Source organism: Melanotaenia boesemani, chromosome 21 (assembly GCF_017639745.1).
Source record: "Melanotaenia boesemani isolate fMelBoe1 chromosome 21, fMelBoe1.pri, whole genome shotgun sequence".
Classification (NCBI taxonomy): Eukaryota; Metazoa; Chordata; class Actinopteri; order Atheriniformes; family Melanotaeniidae; genus Melanotaenia; species Melanotaenia boesemani.
In genome coordinates this window covers 18,932,317-18,948,442 of record NC_055702.1, presented here as the reverse complement: position 1 = coordinate 18,948,442, position 16,126 = coordinate 18,932,317, and the positions used below count along the sequence as shown (strand labels likewise).

At 38.8% G+C, this 16,126-nt stretch overlaps 1 long non-coding RNA gene across 1 annotated transcript; it reads right to left on the bottom strand.

The window, feature by feature from the left end:
- Window positions 1-3,833: 3,833 nt before the first annotated feature.
- On the bottom strand, window positions 3,834-15,501 carry LOC121632567. Its single transcript, XR_006008922.1, has 3 exons — window positions 15,429-15,501; window positions 9,062-9,585; window positions 3,834-3,930 (listed from the first exon to the last, which is right to left on the bottom strand). It is a non-coding gene; the product is annotated as an uncharacterized LOC121632567 (long non-coding RNA).
- Window positions 15,502-16,126: the final 625 nt, after the last annotated feature.

Below are 16,126 nucleotides of genomic sequence, written 5' to 3'. Positions count from 1 at the left end.
GTGAAAAGGATTTATGGCAACCAAGTCATTGTTCAGATTTTTTGTTGCAAACACCAATAGATTCCCAGTTTCTAGGACTGCCTTCTTTCAGCCCTGCAATATTACCTAAATGAGGAATATCCTGTTTCAGAGTGATGCAGAAAATCTAGCATATGAATGTGTTGCTTTAAGTTCAGACTACTGCAAGTACTTATAGGCTGCCACAAAAATGCTCTGAAAAACCTTCAGCTGATCCAAAATGCTGTAGCGAGGGCTTTGATAAAATTTAGCAAGAGAACTCAAATTTCTCCAATTTTAGCTTCTTTTCATTGGGTAATTTAAACAACAAGCTCCATTATACTGTATCTCTGTTTCGTTCTGAGCAGGTATGCCTAGCTTAGAATTATGGTGTTGTTGCCCCTCTTTTCTGTCCTCTTCACCTCCAACTGTTCAAGGCAAATCGGAGCCCTTTCAGAGCCTGGTTCTGCTTGAGGTTTTTCTTCCTGTTGGATTTGTATTAGTTGGATTATAATTGATCTAAGATAGATTGAATTAAACTGGATTGTGTGTGGAAAAGTACCTCAACTTTAAAGTACCTTTGACTTTGTTGTGAATTGACACTATAAAAAAAAAAAAAAAAGAATTTAACTGAACAGATTCTCATTTCCAGTTCTTTCCATGCTGCCTCTTGATCATAAGCCCATCCTGTTAGGTCTTATTGTCATTTTCTAACACACAGGGAACTGCTGTACGTATAATATTGCCACCGTGGTTATCAACATTCTGACTGTGGCAACAGTAAATGCATCAGGCAAGCATTATTCTGTAGTTATGGATTATCAAAGCTAGCATAAGTCATGTGAGTAGGTTCGATGGAAGGCGGAAGATAAGACACAAGACTCCAAGACAGACTCATTTTTGAGTCTAAACCTACCGGCTTTAATTTGAACTTTATACCATTCTGACTGACAAAGGCGTTTTGCCACTGGGTGAGCCTGATTCTGCTCCTGTGGCATCTGACACTGTTTCAGCATCACCAGTTGCGGAGGATCAGTCTACCTCTGAGTTCCATCTTTTGGAGTTGGAGGTAGAGCTCTGTTGTTTTAGTGCTTAGAGACAGGAAAACTGGTCTCTGGGAGAAGAAACTTGGCAGTGAGTTTGAGTAAATAAAATGGAGGAGAGCAGAAGACAACTGCAGTTGCAGGACCTGGAGCTGAGTGAGTCTTCTTCAGTTTCACCTGCCTCCTCTGCTTCCTCTGACTTTGACGTGAACAAGTTTATTCGTCTGAATCTGCCCTTCTCTGAAAAGGATGGTGACAAATATTTTGTCCTGTTTGAGTAGGTGGCTAAGACAAGAAGGAAATGTTTGGCTATTATTGTTGCAATGTGTTCACAGGTAAGTCTCAGGAGGCATATGCCACTTTCCCACTGGGATGAGCTTGGATTACAACCAGCTGAAGGCGGAGGTTCTCAGGGTAGATGTGTTGGTACCTGAGGCTTATCAGCAGAAATTTCACTGTCAGAAAAGGAGTAATATTTAGAGCTCTGTTGAGTTTGTACATGAAAAAGTCTCTTTTTGATCACTGGTGTTTGGCTCAAAATGTAAAAACCTTTGATCAGCTGCGAGAATTAATTATCATGGAGGAATTTAAAAACTGTGTTCCCGAAAATATTGCAACATACATTAAAGAACAGAAAGTCACTAAGATAGCTAAAGTGGCTTTACTTGAGGATGAGTATGTTGTCACTCACAAAGGTGCTAAGTTTTAGTAGGAACTGACCAATATTTCTTCCATCTAATGCACAAAAAAAGGGACTGTAGTTAGTTTAGATTTAAAACTGTAATACCCAGAGTTAGTTAGGGAATGACCTCCAAACAAAATACAGTTTATATACAAGTATTTAAAGTTCATGTTACATCAACAATTTATAGTAAGGTAAAAAGGGCTTCAGCAGACCCCGAGCTTCACTCATCAAAATCTTTTTTGACATGATGGGAAAATAGGATGCAGCATACTTAATAGAGGGTGAACTTAAAGAAAAATAAAGGTGAATACATACAGGAAATTACATAATTTCATTTATGACAATTTTTAACTGTTGATCACCACCAAGTAGGAATTAAAAGAGTGCTTGGTTGCTGTGGTTGTACAGTTTTAAAGATATTCCCTCTACAACATGAAGCCACTTGCTACACAATTTAATGTACCTAAAGTTGGGTCATTCTGACCCAAAAAATTTAATGCAGGCTTTGTCCAAACAGGATCAAATCTAAATATAAATTTCACAGACTGTTCAGTTGTTGCTCATATTGGAGGAAATAGTGCACACAAATGCACCCATGCACACAAACGCATACATTATTTGGCCACTCACTCCTGAGCCTGAATAAATATCGGAGCCCATCCATCTCCAGAGACAAAGACGCAATAGGAAACTTTCACCGCTCTGCTGTAACCAAGCAACCCCTGGATGAGTGACTCAGGAAAGGAAGAGAGAAGCTGACTCACAGCAGCTGTGACGTAAAGGATGTAAAAGGACACACACACATACACACACACATGCACAAACACATGCATGCAGCAGGCCGTAAAGCCTGTAATCTGCCCTGTTTGGGTAAATTAACACCTCATTGTGTAACAGGTGGAGGGGCTTAAAAGGAAGGTAGATTATTAGACTTTTCCAAAAAAAAAAAAAAAACAGTCAGCCTCAGACAGGTAATCATAGTAGTAAAAATATAAATACCTTTTCTTAAGTCTTTTTCCTCTGCATCTCTTTTCAAAAAAACAACTTAACCCGTCCACTGAAATCACCAGTGTAGCTCCACCCCTGAAGTATTTTAGCTCTGTAAAATAGAGAACATGCTTCTCAGCTGGTATATGTTGCGTCCAAATCTTGCTGCATCATGACAGAGCAAAAAGCGTTGCAACACAGCCTCTCTCTCTGCATCCACCTTAAACAGCTGCAGCATTTTTTTTTCCCCCTACCTTGCATTATGTGAGCTCCAGTCGTTCCCCTGTTTTGACCGCACAATGGAAAGCTCATCAAGTTCACAGACAGAGACTAGCTAAGCATATGAAGAGAGAAGACAGATGGGGTGTGGGGGAAAGAAGCCGGGGTGAGATGGTGAGGAGATAGTTAGGGTGGGGGGTGAAAGAAAAAGATGAGGTGAAAAGGAGGCAAGGGCAAAGAAAGGACAAAGAGCTCACATATACAGCTCACTCCCAGAAGACTTCTGGCCTTCCTGCATCAGAGAGCCAAATGTGATCAATAACTTTAGCTTTATTGTAACGCAGCTTCCTATCTCATAGAATATGATAACCTGCATGTACTTGCAGTATAATGTCAGAAATTACATTATTTTGCAAAAGATTATGAAGATGTAATGTTATAAATATAACTCCCAACGGCACAGAAAGCAATAACCTTCATCATCTTCAGGGCTGTGTTAATAAACTACATGCATTTACATTTAAATAACTTGTGGCTAGATATTTTAGTACAGGCAGCTCCACATTTGGCTAAATGATAACACATTTAGAGGTTTCCTACCTCCTCGTTTAATTTATAATTATTATACAAATATATGTTATAATATACAGTACTATGTACAGCTCTGTTTTTATAGGCAAGGCAAGTTTATCTTTATAACCCATTTAATACATAAAAGAGGTTCAATGTGCTTGACATAATAGTACATAAAGAGAATTCCAAACAGTGAAACAATTAAAATCATATTAAGACATTTTTAAAAGGGTGTAGAAAACATTCATAATAAAATCATATAAAAATAACTTATTTAAAATTATTAAATGCAAACAACAGTCTCGATAAGTTAAAAGATACAGTGCAGATTTCATGCATAGGCACATGTGAAGGAAATGTTTTTAACCTGTTTTTAAACGTGTCTATATTTGGTGAAAGTTTCATCTCCACTGGCAATTTGTTCCACTTTGTTTATAATGTCATATTGTTGTTTATTCTGTTCTCTATCAATATTGAGGTCTGGGCTCTGGGACGGATTCAACACTCAGACCTGCTGCCACTGATTTTCAGTCCAGCTCTTCTGTCATTTAGCAAACCTCAGAGAACTTTTCTCCTGCTTCCCCTCCTTAAAAATGACAGTTACAGTTCATATGCTAAAGATCTTTTAAGGCCTTTCTTTTTTTTTATCTTTCACTGAGCTTCCTCTATTTTTTTAAGGTCGCACTGCATACCCAGCTGAGATACATCAGGCTTTCAGTTAATTGTTCCTGAATAATCATCTTGTTCATGCAAAAATATTCATTCATGTCAGTCAAATTAGGCTATATTTGGCATTTTTAACAGATGTTATCAGTATCTATCAGAAGCTATCAGTAACAATGTGTCTCAATGTGTAATTATTGTTGGTGATTTTAACATCCATGTAGACAACCCTCAGGGAAAAGTGACTAAAGATCTGGGTAACAGTCTGGAGAACTTTGGGCTGACTCAGCATACAACAGAGCCCACACACATTAAAGGACCCACTCTAGACTTAGTGATTTCTAAGGGTTTGGATGTTTCCATGGTTACTGTGAGTGATGTGGGCCTGTCTGATCATTACTGTGTTTTCTTTGAGCGTACAGTTCCTGTTCACACAAATGTCTCAACAGAGGTCATCACAAAATAATGTATAACTGAAAACATGAGTGGGATGTTTAACCAGGTCTTCTCTTTAACACCTGCCCTACCAGGGGGTTCAGCCAATGTACTTGTTGCTAGTTTTAATGCTAAAATGTTAAATATTATGGATGCTATTGCTCCTATCAAGGTGAAGGTTGTCTCTGGAAAGAAAAAGTCTCCATGGAGAAATTCCACACTGGTGAAGCATGGAAAAAGAGAGTGTCGGAAAGCTGAGTGTAGATGGAGAAAAACAAATCTACAGGTTCATTATGACATGTATAAAGAGAAACTTCACTCTTACAATTTACAACTAAGGAATGCAAAAAAGTCCTATTTCTCTGACATTATTAGCAAAAACTATCATAATGCTCGGGTCTTATTTGCTATTGTTGACAGGTTAACAGGTGTGTCAGTAGCACCTGAACTTTATTCCACCGAGGCCTGCAATGAGTTTGCCAAATTTTTCAATGAAAAAATCCAGAATATCAGACAAGCAGTTCATTCATCAACAGCAGGTTCAACAGACATACTTTGTCCATTGAAAACCAGTTTAAGCACCATGACATGGTTTAATCCCATTAACAGCAAAGATTTGGGCGACATCTTATGTCAGCTGAACTCCTCCTCTTGCTGCTTGGACATCCTGCCCACAGGTTTCTTCAAAAAGGTCTCAAAGACTCTGGAGCCAGATCTGTTCCAGATTGTGAACTTGTCTTTAATTTCCGGCATCTTCCCAGAACTTCTAAAAACAGCTGTAATCAAACCCCTGCTAAAATTAAATTAAATTACTTAAATGACTAGAGAACTGGGGGGCCTCTCTGGCACTGCACTACACTGGTTTAAATCCTATTTAGAGAATAGAAAGTACTTTGTGTCAATAGGTAATTTTACATCTGAGCAGGCAAGAATAACATGTGGAGTTCCCCAAGGTTCCATCCTGGGGCCTCTTCTGTTTAACATCTACATGCTCCCACTGGCACAGGTTATAAAGAAAAACAAAATTAGTTACCATAGCTCTGCAGATGACACACAGATATATATTACAATGTCACCAGGAGATCAAGGCCCCATACAGGCTCTTGGTAAATGCATTGAGGAGATTAATGACTGGATGTGTCTAAACTTTCTTCAATTAAACAAGAACAAAACTGAGGTGATTGTAGCTGGAACCAAAGAGAAACGGTTAAAGGTCACCACAGAACTTCAGTCTAAAATCCACCAACTAGGCCAGAAATCTGTGTATTGATGGACTCAGATCATAACTTTGAGAAACACATTAAGGGAATTACAAAGTCAGCCTACTATCACCTTAAGAATATATCAAGGGTAAAAGATCTGATGTCTCAGCTGGACCTGGAAAAACTAGTCCGGCTTTCATCTTTAGTCGGCTTGATTATTGTAACAGTGTTTTACATGTTCTACCTAAAAGATCAATTAGACACCTGCAGCTTATTCAGAACTCTGCTGCTCGAGTCCTCACTAAGACCAAGAGAGTAGACCACATCAGTCCAGCTCTGAGGTCTTTACACTGGCTGCCTGTTTGTCAGAAAATAGACTTTAAAGTTCTGCTGCTGGTTTATAAAGCTCTGAATGGTTTAGGACCAAAATACATCAGTGACCTCTTGACCCAGTATGAACCTACCAGAACCCTCAGGTCATCTGGATCCAGTTTCTTATCAGTTCCCAGAGTTAGAACTAGACATGGAGAAGCTGCATTCAGCTTCTATGCACCACATGTCTGGAAGAAACTCCCAGAAAGCCTCAGATGAGCTGAAACTCTCTGTTTATTTAAACCCAGGTTAAAAACCCACCTGCTGCATTTCAGTAGTTTTTATATAGAAGTCAAAATCTACATCTGGTTCTTTTAAGCTGGAATCATGTTTTAATATTGTCTTTCCCCACACTGGAATTTCATTTCTTGCATTTTATCTATTTTATTTTAGCATCTTCGTTCTGTTTTTATTTCATTAATTGCATTTCTTTTAATCTTTGGGCTTTTTTTTAATGCACTTGTATTGCTTTCTGCACCCTGCTGAAATGTTTTATGTAAAGCACTTTGAATTGTCTTGTACATGAAATGTGCTATACAAATACATTTGCCTTGCCTCAAGACTCCATTTAAATCAGGTCTTCGCAAAGTGTAGAAAAGCAATGGTTCATCCTTTCAGTAATGTGCCTTTTATTGTCCTTTGTCTTTATGTTAATATGACGTAACATTATAAAAAAGAAAACAATCGGAAATGGCAGATTGGACAAAAAATGAGTTTCTGAAACAGGCTTCACTATCACTGTGATGGAAACAGAAATGTGATACTGTGCAAGAGGACTATAATTTTGACCTAAAATGGATGCAATAATCCAAAAGAAACTGTTTGTGACAAGATAGAAACCTTTGTGTTTGTTGCTGATTAGTTTTGATTGTTCTCTTACGTATTTAACAATATTGTTAAGCAGGTTGTTCTTTAAATACATACTAATCTGCACACTGTGCAGAGCATTGTATCTACATTAATTTTTTTCACAGAAAGGACCTGTAGTAGTCAAAAAAAAGAGGATTTTTCTCTGATTAGAAAAGTAAAACAAGAGTTGTTATACAACTGCATTTACAGTCTTGAAAAGACACTGAGGAAAAACACCTCTGTGCTTAACAGTTAGAGAGGTAGAGTTTTTTCTTATGAAATGCATTAAATTTAACAGGGGATAATAAATGTGGACATCAACGTAACTGTCAAACTGAAATAAAGACTTAAGACCCAGGATATGAAACCATGAGGAACAAAACAGACCAACACAGTTGAAAAAAAAAGGCGTCCCACGTCATAAGTTGGTGTCATAAGAGTATGTTTATTAACACATCATTTTACACAGCATAAGCCTTTTGATTGTTGCTAGAATAAACATTAGCTCCCTCTAGAGGCTTAAAAGAGAATAACAACTGCTGCCAGTTTTATCCACTCTACAAAATATATAAAAATGATCTTTCAGATGATGCTGCTGAGTCATTTCTACTGCAATAACTATTCCTCACTATTGCATGCTTTATTACTTGTATAACTAATCAAACGTTTTCTTCATCATAAGCAGCTTTCAAACTCTGATGTTTACTTGGATTTTCTTGCTGATTGAGTCCTCCCCTGGCAACAAAATCACTGATGCTGGAGTTCTTCTTGGCACACCCAGACAGCATCAGGATGTTGTTACCAGGGGAAAAGAATTTACCATCCAGTCCACCTCTGGTTCTCAGGAGTGTCAAATAAAGAGATTCTCTCCTTTGGTTGCTCACTTCTTCCATATACAGCCTGCCTCCTGGGCATTGTGTTATACAGCAGTCTGCCCCCATGGACCCATATCAGGTCAGCCACAGCATGGGCTCTTCCAGTGTTTCAGTGTAGTCAGCATTTTCTTTCAGCAGACCTAGAAATACATATGAGGATGTGACACAGTCATGGAGCTTAAATCCTCAAAATGTAAGCTTGTTCCACTCTATTTCACATCTATTTTAATATTTGAACTATGATGGATGTGTTCAGACTGATGTTCATATCATTTGATATGGCGACAACTCCTGCATCCAAATGTCAGATGAATGAGTGATAGATATTTAGTTTCAGGCCTTCAGACCTGAAGAGTTAGATGGCCTGATGGGTGTCTTTTATTATTTGCTGTAGTTTATTTAAGTAGTGGAAATGATTTCTACACTGAACTACTTTGACTCTTTACCCAGAAGTGAGCCAAAAACCAAATAGCCAGTGATTCAGCTTGCCAACTCGCCATTAGAGGAGTAGCTCCATCCCATTTTTCAAAGCATCACAAAAACATCCCTCTGTGGGCATCAACAGGTGCTCTAGAATAAAGACTGCTTTCTAGTATGGTGAAAAATGGCACATGCTTTGGGGTCAACAGCTTCAATGATAACTGACTGTTTTAGGGCCACTGGAGCTTACTGCTCCAATAGAGTTGTAACATGCACACTACATGCCAAAAGACCTGTATCCATTTACACTGCAGGCGCAGAATCATCATATCCAGACGGCAAGTGACACCAAACAATCCGTGAGAGGAGGGTAATTGGAGATGATTGGGCTTATTCTGAGCATGCAGAATATACCATGTTCAAGGCCTGAAGAGGAATGGAGATCCAGTCTCTAAAGTCACTGTCTGAAGTCTGTGGAATGGGGCAAAGCACTGTGGGTAATATGGGAATGGACTGGATGGTGTAGCATACAGTCTAGGCACTGGTAGTGCTATTTGCAGCCTTTATTTGGACACAGCTGAGTCTCATGCCTGCAGAGGAAAGGGGTGAGAGGGAGTGAAAGGTAACAGTAAAATAACAGCATACAAAGTGGTAAATTCAGTATGTCACCATGTTGGTTTTAGGTGTGTGGCTTCAACGGTAATAAATCTGCAGCTTCTTGTTATTGTAGGCATGGGAAACTTTGTTTGCAGCAGAAGCCCGCATCCAGTTCTGCCTGTCTGCGCTGGCTAATGTGTCACAGATCAGCACTGATGGGTTGCACAACAGAGAGCCCTGTCTGACAACTCTCCAGAGAGAGAAAAGACTTAGGCAGGAGATTATGGGGTCTTAGAAGTGTTTGCTGACATAAATGTATTATCCATCTCAAATCACTAGCTGAGTTTTTCTGAGCTTCTGTTGACAGCAGTACACCTGCTCTTCACCAGTCCCGACCTGGGAACACTGCCTGTCTGAGGGCGCACCACTGCTGCCAAGGTCACTGCCTTACTGGGAGACATGTGGGTGTGTGTTTGAATCAAAAAGTGTGACAGATAGATATAGGATCAGGGAGCGCTGTGGGTGGGGGCCTATCTTAGCTCATTTCCTGGTGCTGTAAGAAGGTGGATCATCATTTATTACTCTGTCCATTGCCGGATTGAATCCATTTCCTGACAGAGGCAGCATGTTGTTTACCCAGGCTGTGAGTGATCTGGAACAACAGGAACCTGTGGTTGAAAGAAAATTAAACATGTTCAAAAGTTCTCTCAGAGCTGTTGGGATTTTGTGTAGATTTGGAGCTGGTGTCACTCCATATAATGACCATTAAACAAGAATGACACACACAGGAAATGTAAACCTGACACACTCATTGGCTGGATTCATAACTGACAATGGTGGAAAAACTTGTAACTGAATACACTTAAATACTATGCTTTTCTTTGAGGAAAACTTGTTTTTATATCTACTACACTTTTGGCAACTGGAGGACTTATTACAGTAAATTGTAGGTGCCTCTCTTCTTTTCCAGATGGTAAGCTGATGCCCCCAAATATTTATTTTGGTGTTCTTTGGGTATGTAACCATGACAACCACTAAAATGACATCCATGAAGGTGATAGTTGCAACTTAAGAACAATGTCTTTTAGTCCTAACCATGTTTATTTTTTTAATGCTAACCAAGTAATTTTATTGGTTAAATCCAACTGGAAAGTGACAAAAGTGTTTTAGTAAAGTACTGTTTTGTTATTGACTGTAACCCAGAAGAGATAGAATATTTTTAATTTGTCAATCTCACACAAAGACTAAAAGTAGTGCAATCAGAGCTGCACCATCCAGCCCACCTATGTATGCAAACATAATAGCACAAAAAACTATTGCACTAAAAGAGTACACCAAAAATGACATTATGTTATCTGGATATGGATAATAGATTTCTGCAGTGTCTGCATGTGCAGATTATTTTAACAGAGCGAAGAGAATTAAAAACATAAAAACGTGAGTAATCAGGGAGCAGAAATGTTAATCTGTAAGTTGCCTTTTCTGCAGCACATGTCGTTGCTATCTCTTACCACTGGGAGGTAGTATTGTGCAGCTTTTCGCTTCATTCAGGGAAACGAAGACAGAATTTCACACTCTAACACGCAATCATGATTACTGAGTGCATAGTGTGATAAGGAAATCAAATAATAGCATGTCTGTATGCTTCACAGAGAACACGTGTGTATTCCTGAGCATGCAGCACACCGGCTTTTAACACTGACCCAAGATATTATCCTGGCACTAAAGCCACCGATGAAAGGCTTGCACATGTCTGTCACTGCATGAGGGCCCATTTCTGTTTCCACACTTGTGAATGTAAACACTCACCCTGCAATGTTATCACAGCACAGCAAAGGGAGCAGCTAAGTAGGATGAAATTAAATTTCAGCAGTAACATTAAACTAACACAAAACTGGACACACACACACACGTGAGGAGGTACTCGCTTGAAATGTCAGGATGGTTGGCAGACCAATGATAGAGTTGAAAAGCGTGAGCGTGACCTCTGACCTGAGCAAACATACTCACACAGGCACATATACATTTGAGCATGCACAGGCCGAGACAGCTGTTTGAGTGGTTTGAAGTGTTTATAGAGGAGCTGAGTTTAAATGTCCGGTTGGCAGAGTTCTCATTTACACACACACATACACACACACACATATGCACAGCCCAGAGCAGATAAGAGCAGATCTGTTTCAGAAGCTAATCTTAAAAGTGATAAGGGTTCCGGGGGCCTCTGGTCTTAGGCTATACGTAAATATCTTTACATGGGAATCGAATACTGCCCAGGGATCTGTCACGGCACCTCACACTATAGTATTGGTAAACAGGACTCTCTACTTTCATGTCAAATCGTTTTTAATGTAAGGAGGCTTATATTGGCCTGTGGATTCAAGTAACTGCAACATGGACTAAGTAACGAAGACAAGAACCTGTACAGATGGCTGCATTTTTAAATGGTTTTGAGTGTCTGTTACCATCTATTTTATACTATATTTGTAGCAATCAGCCACTGATTTCTCCTCAGAGACGCCTGAGGGAGTCCCTCACTCCTCCCTTCACAACCCACCAACCTCCTTACCCTGTTTTGCCTCAGCACAGATCCTATCACTTGCATCCTAAGCTGACTGGCATTCATCAGGCCCTGATCCAGTTGCACAGCAGCATCCACATTTAAGTAAAAAATGTAATGAGTCAGGGCTGGCCCTTAGTTACGGCTCAAACAGATGAGAAATACAGAGGCCGGGACCAAGGACATGGAGATAACTGCATCTCAGTGCGTTTGACATGCATTTAATTTAATCTTTGCAGTTAATCCACCCCCCTGAGGAAGATCAACTTTCACCTCAGTGCTGACATGTAGCAGGTAGTTGCATAAAATGCTGCTGATAATAAAATCTCAGGTAATTTCTAGAAAACAATCCATTTACTGCAAGAAACTCAAGAAAGTATAGAAATAACACGAGTTGGTTTGCAACCAATTTTATCAAATTTCAGCTGAGACTAAAGGGAATATCCCAATTTGAGGCTCCTTCTTATTCCACAGTCTTTCAGGCAGATTTTTGATCATTTAAGACACTTAACTTAGGGATACCTTGCCATCTCACAATGTTTTAACTTTGGACTGTAACTTCACTACATTTTTTAACATGGGCAAACCTACCTAATCCATATTTTAAGGTGAAACTGGGCCGTCATATTAAGATTGGATTTCTTGTCCTCAGATATATAGCAAAAATGTCTCACTGATTTTAGTTGCAAGATTTTCCTTCCTAAAAACCAAAATTGTATACAAGCTCAACATTTCCAAGCCAAAAGAGCTTTTTATAAGATTAAGTTTTACTGTCAATAGCACGGTAAAAACAACAAAAGTTAGCCAAAGTGCTTCACAGTCAATAAAAATTCACATCAAACTACAAGGTAATAAAACATATAAATGCAAGTCAAAGAAGAGGACATAATTAAACGGAAGCTAATTTTAAATTTAGATAGTATCCTCTTCTCAAGTTGACAGCCAAGGAGAAGAAGTGAGACTTTAGCAGAGACTTAAATGTCTCTACAGTTTTACGTAGTGAAAGACCTGCACATAGCTTCGGCCATTAAACCTTAGCAAGAGATGAGCTTAACCAAAAGCAAAGTGTGAGAGAAAGTGAAAGTTTAAAAAAGAACTAAGAATAATTGCCCCACAAGGGATACACAAGAGAGTCCAAGTCAAATAAATACGGTCTCACACTGAAGTCAAGCTTGGATCTGAAATCCCTCTGACATCCAAATCAAAGCATGTCTGCTGGCTGAAAGAGCCCATGCGTACTTCGGATGAGGTATATTTTTTGAGAATCCTTGGGAAATTTTTTGTTGTTGTTTTTGTTTCTGTAAATATAAAATGGTGAAGTTTTTTTTTGTTTGTTTGTTTGTTTTTCGGTGACTGGGTTGTGATTATTGAGAGTTCCAGTAGACAGCGGGAAGCAGCCACACAACATTCTTGAGCTACATATACTTGAATATTTGCTGTCATTTCCCTCCTCTCAACCTAATCCGAAAGAAGCAAAACATATGTGAAATTTCATTAAACTCATGAATGGGAAAATTAAAACCTCTGAATTACTTCCATCTGAGTTAACTTGTTGCTAGCATCTGGTTAGCATGTAGCCAACTCACATCTTCATTGACTTCTTTGGGATGGCTGCAACTGTCGAAGTCACTGTGTGAAGTGCCATCTTTAGAGTTACAGTTCACAAAGTTCACCTACAAATGATCTTACTGTGTACTTCTACTTCCGTTGAAGAAAGCATTAAGTCAACAGGTTCAGGTGCGCATACATTTGACAGAAATCAGGGAGACTATGAACAGTAAGAAAGCTAACTTTAATCTAGAAAAAGTCTAAAAGATTGTATAATAGAGAGGAGACAGACACACTGAATGCCACAGACTACAATGTATTCAAGCTTGAAATACTGGAGGAACAAGAAGCCCAAACTGTTAGCAAGACAAGACAAGACAAGATGGCTAAATCTGAAAGTGGCACTGGCATGCCAACACCACAGCTGGTCAGATAGAAATAGCTGAGGAAGTAACTGAGCTCAAAAAAAAAAGAGAAGCAGCCAGTTTCCTCAGGGATGCAAGGAGGGATGAGTGAGTGGTCTCCTCATCTCTGTCTGTCTTTCTTTGTCTCTGAAAGGACTAAACATTTCAGACATTAGCAGGGAACTTACAGGATTTGGTTGAACATGCAGCAGGACATAAAGTCTAATGTGATATTATCATCCATCTCATTTAAAATGGCCTCCAGAAAAAGTTGTTGTTAAGGTGTTGCCCTAAGGAACTGGCTGAAATCTCACAAGCTGCCTTAGATAAAATAACATAGGAGTGTATGGAGCTGAGTGAACAAATAATTGGAATTCAGAATAAAACAAAATGTATCTAATGTTTATATTAATTTGAAGTTCAGTGGGTTTGTTTATTGTTTATTTTTTCTAAGTAAATTTTAATTATTCGTTTTCAATATTACATATTCTTTTCAAGTTTAAGATACTTTTTTCTTTCAGTTTCAGATTTTATGTTATCAGATTCAGATATTTCCAATATTTCTTTTATTATTTTATTTATTTATTTATTTATTATCTGGTTTGGGTATGTAATGCCAAAAGTAAGCGTTTCAAAATTTGACCATTTCTTTATTGTTACTTTATTATTAATTGTCATCTCAACCATTAGTTGAAAGACATTTATCCTTATTATTATTGTTCACAGGAACAGAAAACATTTTTCTCTTTATTTTTTCTTAGTGCATCTTTTAAAGGGTTAACTGATAATTCTGTCTGGGCCAAAGCAGTGAACTTGAGCATTGATGGGTTTCTCTCTGTGTTACTGCAACCATTAACAAGATAAAGTGGGTTAAAAAAATTATGGATGGAAGTATGAAGTGAAGAAAAAGATCTGGATAATATATCCTGGATTAAAAAGGCAAAACAATATCAAACAAGAAAAACCTACAGAGTTACAAATGACCCCGTAAGAAGAGTAAAGCAGCACCAGGTAAAGTCAGAGGAATTGAAGTTTAAACTGCGCTTGTGCCCATGATAAACGTTTGGGAAATTTGTGATGATTTGTTATTGTTTATGATCGTTTATTGACAGTGTAATAAAGTCTGAGAGACTGAAATTGTTGTGTCCTTTTAGTTGCAACAGCAAACTACCAGAACTTTGTCCCAAGTTAACCAGTACTCACTCCTAAAGCAGGCTGAAAAACACTTTAACAAGCTCTAAAACATGCATGGATCAGGACTCTCGGAGGACCACAAAATTATAGAAACAGGATTACACAATGTCACAGCTGCCTGAGCTGTAAGAACCATGGGGGCCAGGAACAAAACCACTGATTTTCTTGAAGCCCAAACCAAACACATCCAGATGCATCATTAGTGTGAATCATCCCACAAATGTGTGCTGCAGTATTAAATAACGCTACTAGGACTGTATTTTAAATTTGTATTAGTACATTGTAATTGATGATATTGTAACTCATTAATACAGTGAAGTTGGAAGCATTTCTCTTTTATGGTCCTTAATTTCTTATTGTAAAACCAAGTGCAGCCTGGGTTAATCCACTACAATTAGGTAAGAACACACTTATCCATCTTAGCCATGTTAATCAAGTCAGCTTTAAAGATGTGAACTATAATAATGCACCAGCATCAGGAAAGGTCATTCAAACAGTGATGTAAAGAGATGAGAAGATGAAACACGCACTCAGTGATGCTGCAATGAGAAAAGATGGCTGTAGTTTTTTCTGTTAAAATTATTTTTAAGACTTTTTTAAATCTTGTTTGCCCTTTAAGCCTAATCTCACAATACAAACCCCCTCAAGTCCATTTATGAGCCAAGTGAGACAAGTCACTCCATTAAGAGTTAGTATAAATAGACTCTACATGTATTTATGTGTACACATGTGTGACAAACAACTGAGCTGATAAACAACAACCAATGCAGGAGTGTGGTAACCAAAAATCTGTTCATGTGACACTTACCTCTGCTGGTTTCCAGCCTCATGCTGCCTGCCACATTTTTCAATAAAAATTGAAGACCATGAAAACAAATATTTCAGATCTGTGAAAATATAATGGTCCAGGTTAAGGCCAAGTCCAAAAACCGATTTGTTTGTACCCACCAAAGGCATTGATTGCCTTGAATGTATCCTTGCAGCACATCAGGCTGCTCCCTGTTACGTTAGCTGACATAATACAAAACTTTTTGCTGGTGCAGAAGAAAAAACATCAAAGTTTTCTGTCTCTGCAGAAGATTTATTTAGCATTTTACCTGTTCAAGCTGCCCAGACTCCCTTTCAGCTGCATGTGTCTTTTAAGGAAACAACCAGCACAACAAACATTCCCAAACTGTTGCGTGCACAAAATTAACATCCCATCCCTATCCATCTCTTTCTCTGTCTTTTCCTCTCTATTCCCGCCCACGCTAACCCTCCTTCCCCTTCTCATCCACCTCTCCATCATGCAGGAAGTCTGGTCTTCCTGAAAACAAGCCTCAGAGCATGGAAAGGCACAAGCCTGAGGGGGGGGCTCTTACGTGAGGGGGAGCAGAGGATGTTTTTCTGATTCCTCTACCTCTCAGGCTGCTGCAGGCCTCGTTGTAGTCCATCCTGAGGAAGCCAGGCTTACGTCACTCTGACTAAGCCTAGGGTCTGCACGTGCTGTCTTGTAGGGCCAGTGTG